This window comes from Arvicanthis niloticus, chromosome 2, assembly GCF_011762505.2.
Source record: "Arvicanthis niloticus isolate mArvNil1 chromosome 2, mArvNil1.pat.X, whole genome shotgun sequence".
NCBI lineage: Eukaryota > Metazoa > Chordata > Mammalia > Rodentia > Muridae > Arvicanthis > Arvicanthis niloticus.
This window is the reverse complement of record NC_047659.1, coordinates 2,045,657-2,054,056: the sequence shown is the minus strand read 5'-3', so window position 1 is coordinate 2,054,056 and position 8,400 is coordinate 2,045,657.

The window sequence follows — 8,400 nt, the reverse complement described above, 5'->3', positions numbered from 1 at the left end:
GGAAGGCTGAGGCTCATTATCAGAGAAGATGATGGTAACTTTTAGTATATGGAAAAATTCTCATGCCTACAGTGGGTAGTAATAATCTGACACACCAGTGACATGTGATTCTCTTCCCTATTCAGTGGAATATTTGCTGGTCCAGTGGTAGACAGGCACTATTCCTGTTTCCCCTTGGACTGAAATCTTTTGATTTCAACGTCAGTTAGCCTATGGGATTCTTAAGGACTTAAAAGTTACCATGGGTCTATTCAGAAGTCAGTTGTTCTTTCCCCAACTTTAAGTGTTACCCTAGGATCCTCAGAGCTTAGAGCATGCAATCTAGGGCAAAGCTATTTTTTATCCATAGGAGTTGAGTGTGTTTTCTTCCAATTAAGGCTCCTATTTTTACAATGTCCTTTCCCTTGTGGTAGGCACATTGTTCTTTTTCTAATGCTGCATTGCTTGTTTCCAGGCCCCATTTTTTCTGTTTCACTGGACTAGTTTATTATTCATATTTTCTCATCAGGCTACTACTTTGGTCTAGATAAGTCTCTTGTATTTCTGACTCTCAATCAGTTTACTCTTGTCACACATATTTTTGAGCTACCTCCACCCAATGTGTCCCATTGATATCCTCAAATGCCTCTACATTTTGGAACTTCTAATATTTGGTGCAAACTGAGTGACAAAAGCAATGTATGTTGAACAGTTGACTCTTCTCCAGTACATATGTGTCTGTGGGTGTATGGGTGTGATAAGACCCTAGGAAGTACTCTACAAAAGGAGCAGGATGCTCTTATGACCCCTGTGTGACCTCACTTATCTTTGTCAATTTTATGGTTGTCTGTAGTGCTTTTATGAACCCAGCTGGCTAGCCCTGGAATAGATTTTAATGTCCCATTCTCTTTTTCTCTTTCAGGATACTAGTGAGGTTAGATTGATGAAATATAGTCTTAATCCAATTAATAATCTCAGTAATTCTTTTGGACCATCTGGATGAAGCACCAAGTTCCCAGATAGTTCTGCATGAACTTCCCAAAGCCAGCAAACTGGAGCCAGAAGAAATCCACGCAGAAGGCATCCATAACCAGCACTGCCAGCACTTCCCCAAGCACAGTGTAATGTGGCTTGAGTGGAAGAAGGGATGTGTTCAAGACAGCTGGCACTCCAGTACCATAGCCAGCACCTACCATGTCTAGACCAGCACAAAGAAGACCATGGAGGCAGAGGCTTCACATAAATGATTGCCTGGGTCAGGCAGCAGTTCCTGTAGACTCTGGATTTGCTGATAGGCATCGAGAACGATTGGAATGTCTGACAATTGCCCAGCATCTTGTTTACTGCCATGCCACACAGTCACACTTAGAACACAAACATGGGCTGATGCAGGGGTGAAGGACCATAGGACCAAGGCCCTGAGTGCACCCGCAGCACCAGCAGGATCACATTGACCATCAGCCATGCAGAGAAGAGCACACTGCACATAATCAGCAAGGACCTAAGTTCCACTTAAGTGGATGGTCAGAAACAATAAGACTCATTCAAGGTCCCTGCTCCACTAAACTGGAGGGGAAGCTACAGTCCAGCCAGATGTGGTGGGGGCCCAAGTCTACATTTTGAAGCTAGGCATGGAGTTTGTTCAGCAGAGAAAGGTCTGTAGGAGGCAGGGTGTTCTTCTCAGTCATATCTCCTATCTAAGCTCTAGAGAGCCACCCATCTATGACGGCTAGAAGCTCCTGAAAGTATCTAGTGCTGGAGAGGTGGAAACAGCTCTAGTAAGAACTTAGCTTGATACACAGAGTCCTAAATAGAGACAGAGCCCATACCCAGAGTCTCAAGCCAAGGCAAATTACCCAAAATCTGAGTATTCAAAGCTGATACTTCAGATCAGGCAAGAAAATAGAAAAAAATAGAGAGGGAACCCAGTAGTAGCCAAAGGGGAAAAGGGAGGCCACGTGCTCCTGGTGGTTATGAAGTCTGACCAGTGTTCATGTCAAATTTCAATGTGGATTATGAAACTAGAATATGCTCAGCTTGTTTAATTACATCCAGTGTTGGGACTGAGAAGCCAAGCAAAGAGGCTGAGAGAGGGCTAAGATTTCTACCACTCTTGAAGCCACTACTCGTTTTAAGGTCCCCACAATGTGGAGATTAACAGTAAGTTCAGCAAACAGGGTCCTTGAAATGTTAGGGCATCTGCTTCAGGTCACAGAGTTTGGAAGTGGCAAGGTCAATCAGGAATCACATGAATCTTTAGTACACCTGTCACATCCGTGACTCATATCCCTAAAAGGCAGAACCAGTTTCAGGGCAAGCTCTGTCTACAAATAAATATCCAAGAAGTGATATTGATTTTGGAGTCAGAAACCACAGTGAATGTGTAGCCATGGTGACAGGTTTATGGTGAAGTGAACTGAGGGTGAAAACATCACCCTGGGATCAAGTCCTGGACCTTTTGTTACTGTATGTGATTTGCTTAGTTTCCTAAACAGTAGCATCTGTTTTGGTTGTTTGGTGTCTTTGAAATATGGAGGCCAGGGATAGTAAATGCCTGGGAAGACCTGGGTGCATGCAATTGTCTCAATCTTATTTGGGAGAAAGAGTTCCAGCCTTTCAAGATGCTTTGACTACAAAGGCCCACATCTGATTAGCTCTGTGTCAGGTGCCTTCCCTATCAACCCTATCTCCTAGCAATTAATGACAAATTTAGGTGAGTTCCATTTGAGTATGACCCTGTGTGGAAAGGGACCTGGGAGAAGACCTATGGTCAAGGACAGGCCAGCCCAAAAAGATACATTGTGAATCAATTTTCTCCTTTCTTGTGACTTCTGGAGACAAAAACTGATTACCAGCTAGGTTGCAAGCAACTTCCCCTGCTGACACATCCACCAGTGCATTTTGACTGTTTTGAGGCAAAGGTTATATAGCCCAGGCTGGCTTGGAAGACATGGATACATCTTCCTGAGCCTAGAATTAAAGACATACATTACCACGTGAAATTCTGCCATGGCTTAAAGTATAGAGCCTAGACTTTTCCAATAAGCACCTCAGTTTCAGCAATATAAAAGCATGCCATCAAGCAGACTGTCTACCTCACAATGGCTGTAGGAAAAAAACCTAGGCCAGCCTTGGTGACTCTCAGGCAGAGGTGCATGACACTGCAGCCTTTAACTCACCCCCATTAACTATTTTTGTTAATTACTCCAAAGTACTTCAAGGTGGATCAAAAGATTTTCAGTCACTTGAAAATCTCACTTTATATTAGTTATGTGTCCTTTTGTTCTAGGGACCTTAGTGGAGATGTAAAATGATGAGTTGCTATATTGCATGTTTCAAGAATGCAAACTGAACAGCAATATACACTTCTCATGTAAACGTGGTTTTAAGAAGCACACAAAATTGCATAGATGCATAAATCCAGACATAAACACACACACATGCACATACACACGCACATGCACACAACACACACACACACACATGCAATACATACGCACATGCACACACACACCTCAGAAAACATAAGTGATCAGAAAGCAATGAGTCATTCATCATGTAGGAAGAGCAATGGAATTTAGGCTATCCAATGCAAACGTCCCAAGTGAGACCCTCCACCCTCTCAGTCATCCTTCCTGCTGACAAAGGATTAGGAATCACATTTCTTGTTCAGTTTGGTTGATATGATTGGAGTAATTTTTCTCTTGTAGGGTCAAATCTCTCACAGCAACCCTCAGCTTGTGAAAAACCTTTCCCATATCCCCGGTGTGATGGCTCTTGTATGCTATTCCTAGGGAGTTGCACTATTACAAGGTGTGGCCCTGATGGAGTAGCTGTGTCACTGTGGTTGTGAGCTTTAAGACCTCCTCTTAGCTACCTGAAAGTCAATATTCGAGTTGCAGCCTTCAGATGCAGATGTAGAACTCTCAGCTACTCCCACATCATGCCTCCCTTGATGCTTCCATGTCCCAGCCTTGATGATAAAATACTAAGACTCTAACCTTTAAGCTAGCCCCAATTAAATGTCCTTGAAAGAATTACCTTGGTCATGGTTTCAGCTCACAGCAGTAAACTCCAATTCATGCAGCCAGCTTCAGAATTCAAGAGCCAGGAATGAACTCTCCAACAGCACTCACAAAAACATGGCTGAAAAGCTGCTATTCAGGCTCTGTCATTGTGTCCCTAGACCTACATAGTGTAGAAGTGACTGACCATCTTGCGATACAAGGAAAAGGAAAAAGAACCAAAGACTCCCAAAGACAATAATTAGAACTATTCATTTGGCATTTTCCCTTGTCTCTCAACCTTGAAAATTGCTTCCTGCCTGAGATTCCATAAAGCAAGTGAGCAATGGCCCTTTATTTCCTCCTTGTAAGATCCATGCTACTGTAAGAGAATATACCGCATGGCATTCCTGTAACTTAGAGGCATGTAGGTGCTTGAAGTGTGATCAGTCTATCTCCCTCATGAGCTGCAGATTCATGCAGAGCAGGAGCATTTGCTTACCAAACCTTATGAAAAAGGCTACTTGCATAGAATGTAAATGACTAAATAAGTGAAGAATTAAAAGAGACATAGGTGAGTAGCAGGATAGTCTGTGGACAGATACATGGGTTTGTCCATGTTTATGGTTAGACATGAGGGCAATCAGACCCTGATACCACATCCTACCTGCTGAAACCTGCTGACCACCGCACAGAGCTACACTGTTTCCTCACAGCACACTTGCAATTCAATCTGCTCCCCCAGTAGCTTTCTGTTCTTATTCCACTACATCTTTACTTAGTGCTTCAGCTGAGTACACTCACTCAGGAGACGGCAGTGCCTGCTGCTAAACAAACAACCCAAAACCATGATTTCCTGCCAACTTCAATTTGCCCAACACTCCTCCAAGTACCATCCTCCCTGCAAGGACCCTGATCCACAGACAGCTGCAGCCTAGGGGCCACAGTTTACTTCTCAGCACCAAATAGAAGCCTGTCAAATCCAGAGACAAGCCACATTCCACAAGGCTCAAAGTACTTCTGAAAACCCTGAAACCAAGAGGGTTTCATGTACTTCAAGGAAGAGACCATCGTCCACATGGGTGCTTATATGTCTGTGGTATTAGAAAACCATCAGCAGTTAGAGGACAAATCTCCTCTGAGAGTGGATAGGAGTTTCAAATATATGCAAACTTTCCATGTGTCTCATGGATCCCAGAACTATACATTTCCTGTCTGAGCTCTAGGGGCTGAGGTTTGATTAATATTCCCATCATGGTGCAAATCTTTTCTATCTACAGAATCCTGAGTTGGGAAGAATAATGATTGGATTGTCTGAGACACTGTTCAAACCTAGGACAACTGAGTTCAAAGGGTACAAATCCAAGACCCTTGCCTAGAGGCAGGCCTCCTGTTAAAGGCAGACAGTATAGAATCAGAGCCCTGACATTTGTTTAAAGTCTTAGAAGGGCAGAACATCCCCTGCCTAGTGGTGTGGTCTCAACTGTGTCAGTGACTCACCTGTAGGAATTGTTCTCTTCAATCAGCTCCTTGCAATTCTCCATGGCATCACACATCCTGCTGGTCATTTTCTGCATGTTCATCGTTGTCTTCTCATGTTGTAAATGAAGCATCCTGAATTTAATATTCAGCCTGTCATAGAGTTTGGACCAAGGTGAAAATATCTCTATGAACTAAGGATTCAAGAATTACATGAGTTCAGGCTGTATCCTGGACTACCCAGCCTGGTATATGGCATACACTTGCTACTTTGAACTGGGTTCTCTTGCTCCATATTAAAACTTATAATGCTGGGCAAGGAACAGCAGAGAACAGATGGGAACAGATGGAGGTAGCTGACATTCAAGTGATCTCACAGGACCTGACAGAACAGAATAGTTCTTTAAGAAGTTTCCATGAGTCTGTGCCACAAGTTTCTGTAACAGACATCAATGTTGTCTTCTCTTCTGTTTTTTAAATTTGATACTTTTATTTACATTTCACATGCTATCCTTTTTCCTGGATTCCCTCTGAACAACCCCCTATACCATTTTCCCATCCCCTGCTTTTAAGTGTGTGTCCCTTCACCCACCATTCCACCCATTTCTACTTCCCATCCTGTGATTCCCTCCACTGGGGCATTGAGCTTTCACAAGGACATCTGCTCCCATTGGTGTTCCACAAGGCCATCCTCTGCTACATATGCAGCTGGAGTCATGGCTCCCTCCATGTGTACACAGGTTTGTGGTTTAGTGTCTGGGAGCTATGGCTTCTGGTTGGTTCATATTTTTGCCTCTCCAATGGGGCTGCAAACCCCTTCAGCTGCCGAGTGCTTTCCTCACACCTCCATTTGTGACCCCATTCTCAGTGCAATGGTTGGCTGCAAGTATCCTCCTCTGTATTTGTCAGGCTCTGGCAGATCCTCTCAGGAGACAGCCATATCAGACTCCTGTCAGAAAGTGTTCTTGCATCAACAATAGTGTCTGGGTGGGGAACTGTATGTGGGATGAATCCCCAGGGGGGCAGTTCTGGATGGCCTTTTCTTCCGTCTCTGCTCCACAATATTTCTTGTCTCTCCTTCATGAGTATTTTGTTCCCCCTTCTAAGAAGGACCAAAATATCCACATTTTGGTTTTCTTTCTTCTTGAGCTTCATCTGGTATTCGAAATTATATCTTGGGTGTTCTGAGCTTTGGTGATAAAATATCCATTGATCAGTGTGTGAATACATGTGTGTCCTTGTGCTGGGTAACCTTGCTACAGCATGGTATTTTAGTTCCATACATTTGCCTAAGAATTTCATGAAGTCATTGTTTTTAATAGCTGAGTAGTACTTCATTGTATCAATGTACCACATTTTCATTATCCATTACTCTTTGAAGGGAATCTGGTTCTTTCCAGATTCTGGATTTTATAAATAACGCTGCTATGAACACAGTGGAGCCTGTGTCCTTCTTCTGTGTTGGAGCATCTTTTTGGTATATGCCTCAGAGTGGTAAAAATGGATTCTCAGGGTAATACTATGTCCAATTTCGGAGAAAATGCCACACTGATTTCCAGGGTTGTTGTAGCAGCTTATAAACTCACCAAAAATGGAGGAGTGTTCCTCTTTCTCTACATCCTTGCCAGCATCTGCTATCACCTAAGTTTTTGATCTTAGACATTTTGACTGGTTTGAGGTGGAATCTGAGGTTGTTTCGATTAGCAATTCCCTGAGGACTAAGGACATTTGACATTATTTTGTGGTTCTCAGTATCTGGTATTCCTCAGTTGAGAATTCTTTGTTAACTCTGTACCCCATTTATTAATATGGTTATTGGTTCTTGATTCTAGCTTCTTGAGTTCCTTGTATTTATTGGATATTAGCTGTCTTTTCAAATGTAGAGTTAGCAAAGGTATTTCTCCATCAGTTGGTTGCATTTTTACTATTAACAGTGTCCTTGGCTTACAGAAGTTTTTTGCAATTTTATGAGGTCTCATTTTTCAATTCTTGATCTTTAGTGCAATTACCAGTGGTGTTCTATGTTCAGGACTTGTGTACTATATTGAACAGGTAGGGAGAGAGGGCAGCTTTTTCAAGTCTCTGATTTTAGTGGGATTGCTTCAAGGTTCTTTTTGTAGTTTAATAGGCTACTGGTTTGCTGTATAGTGCTTTTAGTAGTTTAGGTATGGACCTGATCCCTGATTTTTCAAGCCTTTATCATGAGGAGTTTTGGCTTGGTCACATGCTTTCTCAACATCTAATGAAATGATCCTGTGATTTTTATTCTTTGAGTTTGTTAAAGAGGATTATATTGATGGATTACCATATATTGAACCATCCCTGCATCTCTGGTATGAAGCCTATTGATCTTATGATCAAGTTGTTTTGATGTGGTTTTTGGATTTGGCTTGCAAGAATTTTATTGAATATGTTTGCATGGATATTCATAAGTGAAAATGGTTTCTGAAGTTCTCCTTTCTTGGTTGGGTCTTTGTTGTGGTTCAGGTCCATCACCATATATTTTTAGTGTTGTTGCTTACAGGATTTTCTAGTAGAATTGATCACCGTTTTCAGACTTCCTAGCCACCCTACTGACGGACCTGGGTGCTCTTTTCATATTTTACAATGCAAGCCATCAAAGGTGCTCAGGATAAGAAAATGTGGGTCACATTTCTTCCTTCTGTTACAAAATCAAACTCATCTGTGGCAGGTTTTTTGAGCAGACTATGTTGGATTAACTTGAAATTAGCTAGAGGTTTTTGTTAGGAGACGTTCATGAATGATTGCTGTTGCATGTCAGCTGGCTGTGCAGAGATTGTAACGTCCATTATAGAATTAAATATCTCAGGATCAAAAAGTGTTTGAAAGGAGAAATAATGTGTAAGCCAGGGCAGGAGAGCTGGCTGAATCTAAGAAACCTTGTAGACAGCACGGAAAACCCAATAACTCTTCGTGA